The sequence below is a fragment of the Mytilus edulis genome, chromosome 7 (assembly GCF_963676685.1).
Source record: "Mytilus edulis chromosome 7, xbMytEdul2.2, whole genome shotgun sequence".
NCBI classification, from domain to species: domain Eukaryota; kingdom Metazoa; phylum Mollusca; class Bivalvia; order Mytilida; family Mytilidae; genus Mytilus; species Mytilus edulis.
The window spans coordinates 54,891,115-54,909,505 of NC_092350.1; positions in this window are offsets into that span (position 1 = coordinate 54,891,115).

Consider the following 18,391-nt stretch of genomic DNA (forward strand, 5'->3'; position numbering starts at 1 on the left):
GCATAATTTATATGAGCGGTTTGCTTGATTTGCTACGTATAGAACCGAAATGCAAAAGCGGCACATATTTTTTTAAGTACAGTTTAATTAAAACGGACAAATGATATTCATTTACATTAGTATCCCCTTGGAGCAAAGATAATATATCAGTGACCCTGTTGAATAGTAAACTTGGAATTGATAGTAATTATCATTTTTTTTAATTTATAGTACATGTATGTTCAAAGTATACAGAAAAACAGAAAACAAAAATATAACGGACTTTGGAAAAAAGGAGGAGGACTAAACAAATGTACTTGGGGGACATGACAATTATTTTCGCGTTTTTCTGTATACTATGATCATTCATATACTATAAATAAAGTGTATTTGCTATTTACTATCAATTCCAAGTTTACTATCCACGACTGTCACTGATATATCATATAGAGAGTCTCAATAATGACTATATCTCCTAGGATAGTAAAATTGGAATTGATAGTAAATAGCAAATACACGTTATTTATACTATGTTCATAGTATACAGAAAAACAGAAAACAAAAGATAACGGAAAAAAGGGGGAGGGCTAAAAAATAATTGTCCTGTCACCAAGTACCTATTACTTTTGATACCTTTCCTGAAATTCTCCAGTCATACAATCTTTTACAAAAATTCATCCTACAACAGTTAACATATTAATACCAAGCTTTAAATGCCCGCGATTTCGCGGGTGTGTTCTAGTTAAGTGTTTAATAAGGCTACCATTGTTGGGTGTATAACGCGGGTTTGGGGTCCGGATAAAGGACTGACACCTTTTCTTCTATATTTTTAAGTTAGATGAAATCAAAGAAAATAAGCTTTAATACACCTTTCCATGGAAAGTTCTCTTCACCAAACTGGACGATGTCTTTCCTTCAGGCAGTAATAATGATTTTAGTAGTATTACATATCATAACTTTAAGCAAACCCGTGTCTTTTTTCGGATCTTTTAGATGCTGTGATTTATTAATCGGATCAAAACAAAATTGATATATGAGGTATATAATATTTGAAAAGCATTAACCTTATGATATTATTATTTTTAAATAATTACATTTAGATGCATGTTTCATTATAATATTTTATTCTGATTGGCTAACTGCACATCACGTGTTATTCCGTAAGCAGTTGCATTGCTCAATACAACCTTTCATTCATAATACATGTAACACGTGCTCCAACAATAAAGTGCACAGGTGAATTAAATAATAAAATATATAAAATTCGTGTTTTCATAATCACAGCTAAAAAATGTAATTATAAGTATTGAATGCTTCTTTTTGTAACTTTATAGGGTTAACTTGTAAAAGCGTTGACCGTGCGTACATTTTTAGAATTCATACAAAATGTACTTCGGTCAACGCTTTAACACCCCAATAAATTTACAAAAAGAAGCATTCAATTCTTAAGTAATAATGATGATTGATCTATATACATTTACACATTTAAGAAATGAGAGTTATAACACTTAAATTGTGTCAAAAATACAGCTATAAAATCCATTTATTTCATGGCTCTGCTGTTATGGTTGCATTTGCTCAGTAAATATGACAAACAAATAATGTTAACTTTATAATACATAAAATATATCATAATGCCTAAATTTGTTGTTAATTTCTATTTCTAAATTGTTTTTGTGGTTACGCTGCTGTCTTGTTGCTATTTACATCTCCTTTCATTCATATGCCAGTATGATTGATTTATTGATTGTTGTTTATTTGTATCCAGTGGCAAATGTTTAAGTATGTTTAGAACGAGAGCAATCTATAGATACAAAAGGTTTTATAATAGGGATCCACCGGGATGAAAGAGGGAAATTATAATAGACACTGGAAAATGTTGGCATATTGGATAGTGACAAAAATCCCTCCCCCTGCAACATGATCCCTAAAAGATTATTACAAGGGTTCTTAACATGCAGAGAACGGGACGCTCTCTTTACACGAAGGGCCAGATTTAAATTCCTAATCTGTCCGGTCGTTGTGAATATACAGAGTATATATATCCCTCACAGCTAAACAGACGCCCCACTTTGGTAAGGGACTTACTGCCGGTCGGAAGAAGACTAAAAGTGACCATATTTGTATACCTTGATTACCCTTCGGGTTGCAATGATGAAGATACCACAGACGTGTATATAATTCACATATGTACAGTCAGTCATTTATACGTCCAGATAAAATTATAGACTTAACATATTACAATGCATGTATTTGAATAAGTCTGTGTGATGGTAGATGAAAACGCCAAATCTTTCACATTAGGGAGTCAGACCAGCTAAGAAACGCTTAATCTTCCAAAGACTGAGTCTACATACAGCCCGTAACAGAGAAGTGATCGAAATGATGTTTCTATACCGTCAAAATTAGCTACGTTATCGACAAACTTAATTGAGTAGTGACCGAACTATTGGTACTTTAACGTTAAAAAGATTGACAATGCTGACAAACTTTCATGTGTCGATAATCAAGTTTAATACCGATAATATTGAAAATAATTCTAATAACATGAAACAAAATATGTCCATGCACCATTTCGATTGGGCGAAAAGTAGTCGTTTCTTCAAAGTCAGAACAGAAAAAAAAAATATGGAAGGACGTCTTGATAGTATTATTTCCTTTACAATTTTACCCAAAACTAAAAGAAATATACTGGTAAACAATTAAAAAGGTGTTTGATAGGAATGAAGTCCTTTATTTTTTCGGACTACAATGTGTACCGTATGTGTGATGGATTTGAATTCAATCAATAACTTTGAAATGTTTTCTCATATGTATACACAAAAGGGAGGACTGGTATTTGTACTTCTGTTAGAATATGTCTTCGTCCGTTTCACATGCCAAACTTTTTCTAGTACAGTTTAAACGGGAAAATTTTGTTGAGAATTTTTTTTTAAATGACAAAATAACGAGCAAAACTATTTCTTGCAATGGCACACACAGAGAATATTTTTTTTAGTAAAAATCAGTAAAAAAATTTTTTTTCCAAAATATACCATGGCCAGGACCTGACAGTTTTTAGCAGTGTACAAATGAAAATCGTCCGGAAAACTACGCTTGCTGTCATTTTGAGGGATCATGCAACATTTCACCTATTACCCATAAACAACATACATGTAGGTTCTCAATTACTAAAAAAGTTCTAAAAGATAATTTCAAATCAGAGTAAACATATTAACTTCCTTATATCCAGTCGAATTTGTCTATTGAAACATTCCTGAAAATTCGTCATAGTTAACTTCTGTAAAATCTAAGTCCTCGCCTGTTCTGGCATTGAAATCTCCAAGGAGGCATATATATAACTATGATCTGAACTAAACATAAGAAGTTCATGTTCAATTTCGTTAAATTGGTCACCTATACAATATGATGAATTTTCTGGTGGAATAAATACAATATCAAAAATAATATCTTGACATAGATGAAACATTTTTTTTATCAATTTTGAACCAAAAAATATATTTACTATCTGTTTCAATAGGATGAATGTGTTCAGATAAGTTAGATTTATAAGCAAGGATTATTCCCCCTGATTTAACCCTTGCATATTTACAGCGATTTTTCATTTTAACAGTATACCCTGGTATATTTATTTCATCTACTTCATCGGTCTTTGTTTCAACAAAACATAAAATATCATAATTTTGAATAAGTTCATTAAATTCTGGATACTGAATTCTTCTATTTAAACCACATACATTCAATGACAGTATATTTAAATTGATTATATTATTAGACAATGATTTGTTTTTATTTTTTATATTGTTTACAACTTCAGAGTAATGTTTACAAATGAATGTTCTCCACGGTAATCCTATTTGAAAGTGGAAATTTGGAGAAAATATTTTAGACACAGTTAACATTATAATTGGTTACATAATTGTTGCATTATACTAACATTGCATTAATTTGAAAGAGTAATATGTTAGCTATCAAAAACTACATCTTTTATAAATTTTCAAGCATTATTAAGAAAATTACAGCATTTTAAAACTTGGGAGTTGGAGTTATAAAATCTTTGTATTGTGCTACCTTAAGAGATGCACCAGTTCGAGTGAATTTTTAGTCGATGAGAATCGCATAAAAAATGCCCGTGAAAATGAGTAGGTACCGAAACGTTTAGTATCCACAAATGATTTATGTTCTAAATTCACTGTGTTCAAACGAACATAAAGTATTTATGTGCTACATGTAAATCTCTCTATATTATTGTAAAGCATACATATCTGAGCACATTCAGATATGTGCCTTTATACGATAAAGGCATAATAGAAAACTAAATACATATTTATGTACTGTTAGGCGCAATGACCATCTCAATTTTAATAACTATAGATTCAGAGATCACAATATTTCTAATATCAAACATCATTAACAGTTCATGTTTTGAATACGGAAACCATGCATCTACGAAAACAAATCCCGGTTTATAAACATCACACAATCAACAATACCGGTAAAAGACAGCAATCAAACATCTACAAAATCAAACATCTACAAAATATATACAAAACACATTAATTCTTTACATACAACTTCAATACATTAAAAAAACAGAATTCCTAATGAAAATTAAACATCAATACAAAAGAAACGTACGACAATGGTCACTGCCCAAACCTCGATAGTTAAATCTCGTGCAAACTTTCATTATATACTGACCGCCAAAACCGGTTTACAACTATTATGAAAACACAAAAGAATAAATTACATACTTAAAAAATCATACACGAACCGCACATAAATATATTTATGATAACTTTTGATTGAATAGACAAAGCTGGAATTTATAACGAATTTAAAAAATCTTCTAACAAGGTTTGCAAGCTAAACAAGCTGTAACATGTTAATCTGATAAAGCTAGATGCTCTTGTTTTGATATTGCAAAGTTGATTATTCATAATAATATTTGTCTACCAAATACTGTGTACATATTCGGTTTTCAATATGCAGGGTTAGTATCATACTACATCGTCCTTCATATGATTAACAAAACAGATCCTGTATTTATGTTTAAATTGGCTGATAAGGATCTGACTACAATCCCTTTTTAGCTCACCTGGCCCAAAAGGGCCAAGTGAGCTATTTCTCGTCGTTTGGCGTCCGTCGTCGTCCGTCAACTTTTTAAAAAATCTTCTCCTCTGAAACAGCTGGGTCAAATGAAACCAAACTTGACCTAAATCATCCATAGGATATGTATTTTTATAAATGTATCCGATGACTCCGCCCATAAACCAAGATTGCCGCCATGGCTAAAAATGGAACATGGGGTAAAATGCAGTTTTTTGGCTTATAGCTCTAAAACTAAAGCATTTAGAGCAAATTTGAAACGTGGTAAAAATGTTCACCAGGTCAAGATCAATCTGCCCTAACATTTTCAGACGCATCAGACAACCTCTTGTTGGGTTCCTGCCACTAAATTGGTAATTTTAAGGAAATTTTGCAGTTTTTTTGGTTATAATCTTGAATATCATAATGGTTAGAGATAAACTGTAAACAGCAAAATTGTTCAGCAAAGTTAGATCTACAAATAAGTCAACATGACCAAAATGGTGAATTCACCTCTTGATGAGTTATTGCCCTTTATAGTAATTTTTTTACAATTTTTCGATTTTTTTAAGGTTTTAGTTTATCTTGAATATTATAATAGATAGAGATAAATTGTAAACAGCAAAATTAATCAGCAAAGTAAGATCTACAAATAAGTCAACATGACCAGAATAGTCAATTGACCATTTAGAAGATATTGCCCTCATAGTCAATTTTTAACAATTTTTGTAATCTTTAACAAAAGTCTTCTCCTCTGAAACAACTGAGACAAATTTACCAAACGTGGCCACAATCATCATTAAGGTAACTAGTCAAAAACATGTGCCAGACTCCTCCTACCAACCAACAACGGCTGACATGGCTACAAATAGAACATAGGGGTAAAATGCAAGTTTTGTCTATTATTTTTTCAACCTTTTTAAAATAGAGAAAATCTGAAAGGAACAAATATGTTCAGAATAATGAGCTCTACCAATTGTCCATATTTGTCAATACTGTTAGACAAATTCTTATAGGAGTTATGGCCCATAAATGACAAACATTTTATTTTTCATTTTTTGCCTATTATCATGAAAACTATGATATTTAAAGAGAAACATTTGTTTTTCTGTTATGCCTCATATGATTTAAATTATAATCGAAAAATAAACACTTTAAATCACAAAAATGATCAGCAAGGCGAGATCTATTAATAAGTCAAAGAAACTAAACAGACTAAAAGATCAGTAATACAAGACCAACAAGATAGACATTTTTTTCATGAAGTCTATTCTCGTCTACAATGTTGGTGTGCTTAATGTTTGATATGCCCATAGACCAAGGTGAGTGACACAGGCTCTTTAGAGCCTCTAGTTATTTCTGTGCTGGTTAGTATCAAATCATACACCATAATGACGTTCCCGCCTTTTGATTTCAAGGAGCGTACTAGTACGTCTAAGCTAAATGATCCCAAAAGGTCTTAAAAACAGAAAGAACAAGAATGTGTCCATAGTACACGGATACCCCAATCGGTCAAAACTCTAATTTGGCATTAGAATTAGAAAGATCATATCATCGGGAACATGTGTACTAAGTTTCAAGTTGATTGGACTTCAACCTCATCAAAAACTACCTTGACCAAAAACTTTAACCTGAAGCGGGACGGACGGACGAACGGACGGTACAACGGACGAACGGACGCACAGACCAGAAAATATAATGCCCCTAAATGGGGCATAAAAACGGAACATTGTTAGATCCGTGTAAGCAGAGCTTATCCCTGAGATATGTATTGTAATCAAACTCTCTGGTCCTATAACAATCAGAGCAATGCACTGTCAATAATTTGATTAATCCCAAACGGTATCGATACTACACTATATTTTTAATGTCTATTTATATATCTCCCGTATAAGATAAAATGAATGGGTTAATATGTATCTTGCTTATTCACCTGATATTATTATACTTAATTAGATAAAGGAATACAACATATGTTTTATGTTATACGCCTTATTTAATGTTTTGTACAGAAATGTGATGATTTGGGGTTTTTTTTATTTAGAATTTGAGGTTGTTTTCTGGTAGACGGGAGATAACTGGATATACAATATAATTACATTGTCGGAAAATGTATAATTTTTTTTTATGAACTTTAGACAAACTTTAGAACGGGACGAAAAGCGAGGCTCATCGAGCTTTTCTCGGGTTTATTTCCGACAATGTACATATATATATTGTTTTATCCTTGTATTTACACCCGGCACTTTAAGTTTTAGTTGTTTCTATCCAAATTAGTTGTCTCTGATTTTTTTTAAATTTCGACATAGTTTAAACGAGGTCTGAGAAGAGAACCCAAAAATGAAATGTTATCCAAAAAGAAATATTCACATTATTGTTTGCTCAACATGGAATGTCGAATGTCGTCCTGTAATTTTTTGTATATATGGATACATACACAACATCAGATCTATACAACACAAATAAAGGCAGACGTATAGATGGCAATGGTTTACTCGGTACAGAATTATGGCTACTCTTGCACTTTACAATTCAATAGTAAACACATGCTAAAGAGTTGTGTCAGTTAGATTCTACAAAGTATATGCCAAGTCCACAAGCATTTTAGACGTTGAATCAGACACCACTTGAAAGGAAGATGCCATGTTCAAATCAATGCCAATGTATATCTATTTAACAGTTAACAAGTCATAACATATTCCAGCTCGCATTTTACTGAAAAATGAGACCGTCTTGGTCAAAGGTTATAAAAAGGGTTAGTATTCATCATTAAAAATATGTGTTTTCATGTAGAAAAATTTACATATTATATATATATTCGCTGCTGGAATGGTGCTACATAGAAATGAAATGTTCACAATTGGAATCCTCCCTTTTGTCGTAAAGTCAGATTTGTTCGTTTCTTATAATAGAATAAAAAGTGATTCCAACTACGTCATTTAATTTTTTCTGACAAGATGTTAAGTAAAAAAACTATACAGTTTACAAAACATATCTAGACAAATAGATATATAATATTGCATGGTCTTTATACATATAAAGAATATATGTTATGATTGCCAAAAAGATAACTTTCCACAAGAGACCAGTTGATATAGAAATTAACACATATCGGCCACTGTACCTCCTTCAACAACGAACAAAGCCATACTGCATAGTCTATTGTAGTCAGCTATAAAAGGCTCCGAAATGACAAATATAGAAAAAGTCTAACAAGAAAACTAACGGCCTAATTTATGTACGAAAAACAGCACTTGATCCTTAAGCAATTTAGTCCTGTTGTATTATAAGAAACGAACAAAACAGCTCAAAAATGCAAAATATTCAGGAATACTTGAAATAAGTTTGTCGTGGGTGATGGAGCACGTTTATCTGTCAATTATAAATCTGACATAACAGTCGCAGGCGTACTTAAAAAAATACATATTTAAGAAACAGCTGTTTGTATATTCCATCAATTTAATAACCAGGAAAACTAGATACTGTGTATTCATTTATATTGTTTGAAAAAAAAAGCTTTGTTCGGAATGTAGGGCATAACTACGATTTAAAATCCTCTACTAAATGACCTAACTAAATGTGTTATCATGAATTCCAAGCTAAACAATGTATACGGTAGACATGCGTTTTGTCTACTGAAGACTCATTAGTGGCGCTTAAATAAAAAGTTAAATCAAAGTACTGAAGTACTGAACATCGGATGACTGCAAGTTCTTGTGGATGGTCACAATCACTTGTCTCAGAAAAATCACATCTCTATACCTGAAAGTGAGGTTAATGTACAGATATATTTTTTTCTGAGACAAGTTCGTACGGGGCGCCGAATGGGACTCTTGTGGTTTTGTACAACATTCAATTCTGTCATAACAAAATCAGTTTTGTTTTACAAAACTATGTGATACAGACTTGTTTTATGAGAACTTCAATTTTGTGATGACGAAATTCATTTTTGTCATGACAAAATTCATTTTTGTAGACAAAATTCATTTTTGTCATGACAAAAGTCAATTTTGTCAAAAAGGTATGCAAATATAGACTTATTTGCATACAAAATTGACTTTTGTTACCTGATATGGAAATTAAAACACAAAAGTCAATTGTGTGAGACAAGATTCAATTTTGTGAGACAAATTTGACTTTTGTGAGACAAAATTGACTTTTGTGAGACAAAAATTTTGTGCCGACAAAATTGATTGTCTCAATAATAAGATTGATTGTCTCAATTTTGTCAATTTTGTCTCACAAAAGTCAATTTTGTGTAACAAACGTCGATTTTGTATGCAAATTAGTTCACAGAATTCAAACTAAACTTATTTGCATACAAAATTGACTTTTGTCGCCCAATTTTCAAATTAGGTAACAAAAGTCAAGTCTGTGTAACAAAAATGAATTTTGTCATGACAAAAGTGACTTTTGTCCACTGAAAGATAATTTTGTGTGACAAAATTTTAAATTTGTAGTATGCTACAAATTTTGTTAAACTGAACTCATTTTTGTTGAACAAAAGTCACTTTTGTCCGTACAAAATTGAATTTCAAGTACAAAACCACAAGAGTCCCATTCGGCGCCCCGTAGTTCGTGCGTGTATGATAAATTTATAACAGGGAATTCAACCTGTTCGTAATAACTATTATATTGTAGTGATACAAGTCAGTATACTCTGGTTTGTAGTTATATATTATAATAATATTAGTATATTATAGTTACATGTATATGTTTCGGACCATATGAGTATTTGGACCATACGCGTATGGTCATGACCATATGGGTATATACTCATATGGTCCGACCATTACGCGTATGGTCCGACCGTACGCGTATGGTTGGGGTAATTAACACTCTGTTACAGTTTACTTTGAATATTTCTAAACTCTTCATATGGTATGACCGTTCCTCAAAAATACGCTATAATATAGGTCATTTTATTATCATATTATAATACAGAGATCAACTGAATAAAAATAAGAAGTTCCTCAAAGTTAATTTTACTACCTAGTCAAAACTATAATAAACACATTTTATACCGATGTCCATTACCGATTTGTTATTACGAGTGAATAGCAATATGTCGACTTGAAAAGATAACTTCCAAAAATTTCTCAATAAACTGTTACACAAAAAGTCACTGACAAGGAACATATTTTATTTAAGTTGTTTTGTGAATATGGTGTACTGTAGTCATATTACGATATTTGAAATCTAGAGCTTCATAAACACCGTAGACACATCGGAATAACCCAAAACCTCGACATCACTTCACGCAGCTGCAAAGAATGCTATCTTTTCACTTGCAAACAAAAAGTGTAACTGAAAAGGATTGTGCACAACCAAGACGTGCAAATGTACAGGCGAAAACTGTGTGGAAGTAAATGTCACCATAAGCCTACATGCAAGAATGTAATAAGCGATGAAAATTAACTGACATTTAATACCAGATGAAAGTTAACATTACACACAGTCTGCAGTTTTTAAAACATTTATTAGATTCATACACTATCCAGGAATTTTACCAAACTTGGACATGTTGGACAGAAGCTTCTTAAAATTAACAGATAGTATTGAGAGGAATATTTTTGTTGATTTTTTTCGTCATTTTTGTTGAGTCTGTGATAAACAGCAAAAGTAGGCGAGACACTGGGTTCCACGGAACCCTATGAATTTTATAGTCTGGACGTTGGGACTTTAAATAGCGTAGGAGGTGCTTAAGACATGCAAAACAAGAATGGTGAAGCACAAATCCTTAAAGAGTAACTGCAAAGTGTGGTCAGCTTAGAATTGGAATGCTGTTTCTCAGATGACTAAATGATAAAATAAGTTACATTTTTCCTGAAATATTATTGATCATTATTAAGGGATGTGTGTGTGGAGTGGGAGAAAATTCCAGTGGCGGATCCAGAAATTTTCATAAGTGGGGCCCCACTGATTGTCTAAGAGGGGCTCCCGCTCCAGTCATGCTTCAGTGATTCCCTAAATAAGCAACCATTTTTTCCCAAAAAGGAGGGGGGGGGGGTCCCCTGGCCCCCGACTAAATCCACCTCTAGATTCTGCTAGAGCCTTAGTGAAATTTACTAAAAGAATAAATTGTGAATCCTCATTTATTGATTTTTCATTAGTAAAATTTAAATGAAAATTTTATTCTAATTTTTCAACCCCTCTTTTTTGTTCCTTATTTTATTAACTTGAATTGTGTGATACATGTAGAGTGCAAATTAACTGATAAGATGAACTTTGAAAATGCCAATTGTCATGCATTTTTTAATGTAAAATTCTATCTATTTAAAATGTTCTTATTTATTATAACTTGTTGAAATGTTTATACTAAACAGCTTCTTTCTGTTGATTTTTTTTCACCCAAAGAGTCATGAAATTGTTTATTCCTTGAAATTATATTTCATGTTTTGCACAACCATAATGCCATTTATGTGTACACCAGTTTTATCACAAAGGAGGCAGAAATTATCACTGTAGCTAACAAGATATTTCAACCGACCCAACCTGTGTAATGTTAATTTTACTGATAATATTATAAATTTGACAAAGGACAGGGTATGATAAGGGCCATTTCTGGCCCCCCTTTTTCGAGAATTTTTAAACTTTGAAATTGAAACCCATCACGCCTGTGTAATGAACTACAGTATCTGATCGTCCATGTAGAACTTTATTTTTAGATGTTATGTACTCAAATATGTTCAAACTGAGACCTTGAAAAGCCCTAAACGACGAAAAGTGAAAAAAATCTACAATTTCGTCATGTTCGGAGACAAAATTTTATATCAGAGCCAACGTAGACCATCTTGAAATTTTCAACCATCAACTGTACTCTTATGTATCTTTCACATGATAAAATATCATGATGGTCTACGTTGGCGCTCATGTCTAAAAATTTGAAAAATAATCCGATTGTTTACATATTTTGACAAGTCATTATAATACGTCAAAGTGAACGGCACGGGTACGAAATTATTCCGGATCCATAATTGATCAGAATATTACGTACGGATTGTTTTATGTCGTATCCAGTCATCAAGACATGTCACTCTCTTAAAGAAATACGTTGTACGTGAAATTAGACCCATAATGATTAAAATAGTCTAACACTAAGGAGCCAAATACAGAGTTGTGTCCCTTGAAATATGGTTAATTAATTTTATTCATTACAATTTTCAAATATTCAACGAAATCTTACAAATGAATTTTATAATAAATTCTCAATATATTCAAACTCTTTTTGTAGTTCTGAAGAAAATTAGTTCATCAAAACGTATATATTTTGCTTTTTGAAGTTTTCTATTTAACCATCTACAGAAAAATAGACTTATGTATCATATCCATTTCGTGCACATTTACGTTAACAGAATTCTTAGGTCTGCACATGTTCGTTGGCCATAATATACATTGTAGTAGCTATATGATCAGAGAACTAAGAATACTAAAATCACTGGTTGATAGACAAAAATCTGCGTACAGTACTAAACTAATAGGTTATACACGTGCAGTCAGTATTAAATCCAAAGTATGGAATGTAATGATAAAAATAATTCCAGGTAAAGAGCAGTTGATACTGAAATTAAGTTAACTACACTTATACTACACTGTAAATTATGTATTTCCAGCCTATTCATATATCGGTACACTAAAGATTTTTCTTATATATGTGTCAGAGCACTCTTTTGACAAGAACTTAAATCATAAAATATAAGTACACATGTAGCATTCAATTGACTCAGATCCTATATGGATTATCAAATAAAACATGCTTTATAGTGCGGTGACTGAAGGCAGATTTTTCTGAATTTAATCTCCCCACCGAACACACACACCTATATAATATATCATTGGAAAGAGGAAACCTTGTACTACAACAATATGCCTGTCGTCAGGACTTGATATGGTCACATTTTTTTTAAATTGAGGTCAAAGGTCATATGTAAAAATCTGTGAAAATTTGGGAAGGTTTCAATTTTGACACTTTTTTTCTTTTTCTAAACTCTTCCTAAATACAAACGATACTGTTTTGGCTGTAGTAATGTTTGTTATTATACATAAACCTTAATCATTAAGATTTTGTTATCAAAAAAGTTCCGAAAACGACGTTTTATAAACAAAACTTTAAAAATCAAGTTTTCAACCTATAAAAAGTTTAGAGCACCTTAACCTTATAAAAAATTTCAATTTCAGGTAAAAATCAAGTGTCATGCAGGACATACCTTAAAATTATTTTTTAAACTATCATATTGGGTGAGGTATCAAAGCAAAGCAATAGAACACTACAGTCAAATATGACCTCAAATAGAATTTGCAGATACTTCAGGCTTTTTTAAAGACTACTCGTTGCTTTTGTTTTTTTTTCTCACATTTATTGCTGCTTCCATAGCATTATCTGTTGTGTATTTTACTCTGAGTGATATCAATTACATTATAGGTTTTGTACATATACCCCCCTTTTTTTCCTTGCAACGTACCACAAACTTCAAAAGTATTCCATACAAAAAAAGAAGATGTGATATGATTGCAAATAAGACTACTCTCAAAATGAGACCAACTGAGACATAAATTAACAATTATAGGTCCCGTGCGGGCTTCAACAATGAGTAAAATTCATCATGACAGCAAAGTCTTCAATTCCCGAAATGAAAAATGTCAAACAAACGAAAAATATAACGGCCAGATTAATGTACAAAATAAATACGAAAGAAACAAATATAGTATATAGAAACAAGTGACAATCACTGCATTACAGTCTCGTGACTTGAGACAGACACATACATAATGTGGCGGGGTTTAACTTTTTCAAAGGCGCGCCAACCCTCCCCTAACCTGGGACAGTGTGTACCAGTGCAACAAACTATATATAAAATCAAGCGTTATCTCCATCATCTTTATTTTCATCAACTGTCACAAGCCATGTTATACTATTTCTACAAATGAAAGGTTCTGCTCAAAGCAAACACGTTATTTTGAGCGCACAGATTTTTCTTTACAAGTACAGACAAGGTATTGTTGGAAGTCCGAAGACATTTGTTCCTAAAACAATACCAGCTTCAAACCATCCCTATCAATTCATTCAAGATTTAACGGAGATCTAAAAGGGGGTTTAGGAAGGTGTGATGATATCCATATGCTTGTCTGCAAAGATGCTTGGGAAACGTATTAAAAAAAACATTTACCATGCATGCGCCGGAAAGTAAACATCAGTACGTTGATGGTTTTCTGTAACAACACAACACAATCCATTGACATTCAATGTTTCAACAAGGTGTTTTGAACCAAACTTATAGTACATTTGTGAAGCCAATTCTAAATGAAAAGGAGTAAAAATAAATTTGGCCACATAAACGATTGACTCAACAATTGCCAAGCATTTACGCAATTCCTCTGGTGCCATTTCCTGAGAATAAACTTGGCTGTCTGCAGTATCATCGAGTTACCATAAAATGAATTGCAATAAATACGAAGGCATTGACTGAATTGATGAAGGAAGAGACAATTCATCCGAAGTTAGGTATTCTTTTGTGGAAATTTGTAGAGTTTCGATATCTTTTCTAAATATACTTGCAGCGGAATGAAATGTCTGTCCGTTATTTGTGTTTAATACAGTTGACATTGATATTTTGAGGTCAGTTTTCAATTGACTAGCAGTTGATATGGCATCTCAAATAGTTATGTTGCTACTAAATATTATGTTAGATTTGCCTTGAACTTGTTGAAGTTGTTTGACAACCGAGTTTCTATAGAAATCAATGAGTTAAGACTGCATTTTACAAGTAGAATATTTTAGATTAGAATCAGTAGGAAGAGAAGATCTATATTTATCAAGTAACGATGTCATGAGGAATGTTTTTTTTCCAATTGAATCGTTGTCAATAACCCAAATAAAATTAGTAAAAGCAGTATCGTGATCTAAGATTTCTGCTTCCACGGGTTTGGAGTTGTTTTTTTTTTTTGTTTTTTTTTTTTCGTTTTTAGCAAATACTTTGTAATGCAACCAGAATGACAGAGTGATTGAAGTTCAAAAGATGGACGAGAAACTATTTCAACTTCAACTTTATCTGACACGGATAAAACTTCTTAATACGCTCATCTGATTCAAACTTGCGTAGTTTTTGATCTTTTAAAATATACAAGCGCTCCAGTTGAACGACTGCATTCTAGAACGCGTACAAACACCCAAAACTGAGGGACAACATTCCGATAATTGTATGTCGTCATTAAAAATCAGATTAGAAGCTTCCTCGCTCTAAAAGAGGGAACAATTATGTTTACTTATGTAACTTTTGTAGCATGAACGATGATAAACAGCCTGCACGGAGTTCTTCAAATTCACAGCTATCGCATGAAAAACCTTGATGTTCACCTCATCCAATCTTTTATTCAATGCAGATACAAAAGTCGACTTCCCTATACTGGTAAATTGACTCAAAATTTCAGTCGAGTTTTTTTTTTTGGCATATTAAGCACTGCATAAAATGTAACGACGTTTGTCTTTTCTTTGGACTCAAAGGAGCAAATTTCAACGGACTTGACATGTCACGGAATATTAACTGAAACTATCCGTCAATTATTTTGATTTTTACAATAAGACTTTTCTTAATAGTATATTTGATGTTTTATAACAAAAACATAGAATATAAACATATACAAACAAAGTATGTGTCATATATTAGTGCACTTCAAATGAAAATATTTGTATATAATAGAGAAAAAGGTAGTAATTTCATAAATCAAATTATTGACTAATGCACAAAATGTGACGGAAGGCAAGTGATAAAGTTCCGTGTTGAAATTGACTTTTTTTATTCCATTCTTTTTCCATTGATTTCTTACATTTGTTTTCATATTTAGGTTCCGAAATTTTTATCAGTTATTAGTTTTATGAAATACTATATGCTTAAAATATTATGGGATAATTTCAATTACTACTATAAAGAAGAAACTGAAGTTTGTATCTGAATTTTCAATTAAAATTACCTCAATTTTAAACAGTCCAAACTTAGCAAATTTTATAGATAAGAAGAAATAAAATACTAAATAGAGTATTTTGACATATGAAAATAGCTTCAGAAAAAACTATTTCAATTAAATGTAAGCAAACATACACAATTTTTTATTTTGAAAAAGGGGGGTTGAAACTCTCCAATATACTACTAGTCATTAAAACGACTTTTTAGAAAAATGTGACCATACGAAATTCTGACGACAGGGCAAAAAATAAAGAAGACATATTTGTCTTTAAGTTAAGACCATTTTTAGCCGTGTGTTATTTGGGGAGATTAAACTCGCGATCTAGACGACTTTTTACACTTCTGTCACCGCACTATTAGCGAAATCACTTTTAACATATTTTACTTGCATAAATACAAATTGGATAAGACCCATGGCAAACAAACTTACGAAGTATGCGCGAAAAAAAACATGTGTATTTGTTCGAATGTGTATTTTGTTTTGTCTGGAGTTCTATGTAAGTGACAAAATTTCATGCCAAACCTATACCGATTCCTGGAGTGCTGGTACTTCTTACCTAGCTGTTTAATGTACATGTAAACTATGTCCTCTTAATTCGATTTCACATTCCCCCTCTCCTCACGGGACAAAATGTCGAGCACGTTTGTTAATTTATATCTGTCCGTCCATCCATCCGTCCGTTCGTCTGTTTCTGTCCGGACATATACGTCTAAATATCGCCTTCAATTTTTGACCTAAAAAGCTTTTTATTTATAATAGAGGTGTGTACGTCTACAGGGTTTTGATTTTTTGTTTTTAATTTTCTTTAAATGTCCGGTATTTTTGGTACAAGCTATATATATATAAAGAGTCGGTTATCCTCCTACAGTTTTTGAGATACAGCTTTTATACCTAATAGGTTTATTGTACACATAATTGAAGCATGTATTGCCATCGGATTTTTATTATTCTTCAAACATTCTAAAAATGTCAGATTTTTGGACTTAGTCAATATTTCTTACTACTTAAAAAACAATTAGGGTAGTTGTTGAATATTCATCAAAAACGGTAGTTGAACTTGTTTTCCCTCTCACTTGCTATTGAAAGCACAACTTGCACTACTAGTACTACAGTTTAATGTCCCAAATGCAATAAATAAGATTTTTTCAGTAACTTCAAATATTTATTCAATACCGGAAAGGTTGAATTTGGTGAATACTACAGCCGATTCCATTGAGTGTGAAGTCAAAGGTAATATTCTTAGTTAGCTTGCTTGTTAGATGAACCATAATGTCATTGTTAGGTCAGGTTAACTATCCTCCTTTAAGAATATACTAGTTCAGTAGATTACCAATCTATCTGTTTGATGGACTATGCTTCTTCGAAAGGAGGGTAGTAAACATGACATAATAATGACTTCACGGTTCAGCTAACAAGCAAGCTTACCAAAGATTTTACCTTTGGCTTCACACTAAATGAAATCGGCTGTAAATCTTGAAAGTTGAAACCTTTTGGCTGGACATTTAGTCCTGCAAGTGAAGACATTCAGAATAAAAATAATAAATAGATCAACATTGAAAGTAGAAATTAAGGTTGAAAACGAGTGCACCCGCACGAGCGGGGATCATACTCACAACCTCAGTGTTGACTGGCTAGTGATTACAGAAGAAGTAACTTCTTAGACCACTCGGCCACCGAGACCCTTTAATAAAGTATGTCTACTTTTCTAATCAAATTCGAATGTTTTCGAGGGTTTCATGAAATACTACTTACCAACAACTGTTTCATTAAAAAAAGCATAACATTTTGGATAAGATAAGGAGATGTGATATGATTGCACATGATACTATACACCGGCGATCAATGTGCTAATTTCAGGATATATATCGTAGAAATAATGAATTTTTAAAGAAGCTTGAAGATGTTCATACCTCTTTCGTCTACATATCTTAATGAGCTTTTAACGTCTTAAACCCTGACCTCATCGAAAACTTTAAACTTTGTTTTCAGCATTTCAGTCTTTAAAATATTCTGTTAAGTGTTAGAAAGTTCACAGTGTACGATTCTTTAAGTGACAAACAATGACATTTATTTGCTATACATACTGTATCGTCAATAGTAGTTTTAATCCATTTGCGTTTTTTAATGTACCGGTAATCATCATGTAAATGTGAAATGCTATATTCATAACTTCAACAACTATTATTTATGAATTATAAGTGTGACACTTCTTATGTAACTTAAAGTTTTTTTATGCCCCAGTTATGGGCATTATGTTTTCTGGTCTGTGCGTTCGTCTGTTCGTTCGTCCGTTTATCCGTCCGCCCGTCAGTCCGTTCGTCCATCTGTCCCGCTTCATGTTAAAGTTTTTGGTCGAGGTAGT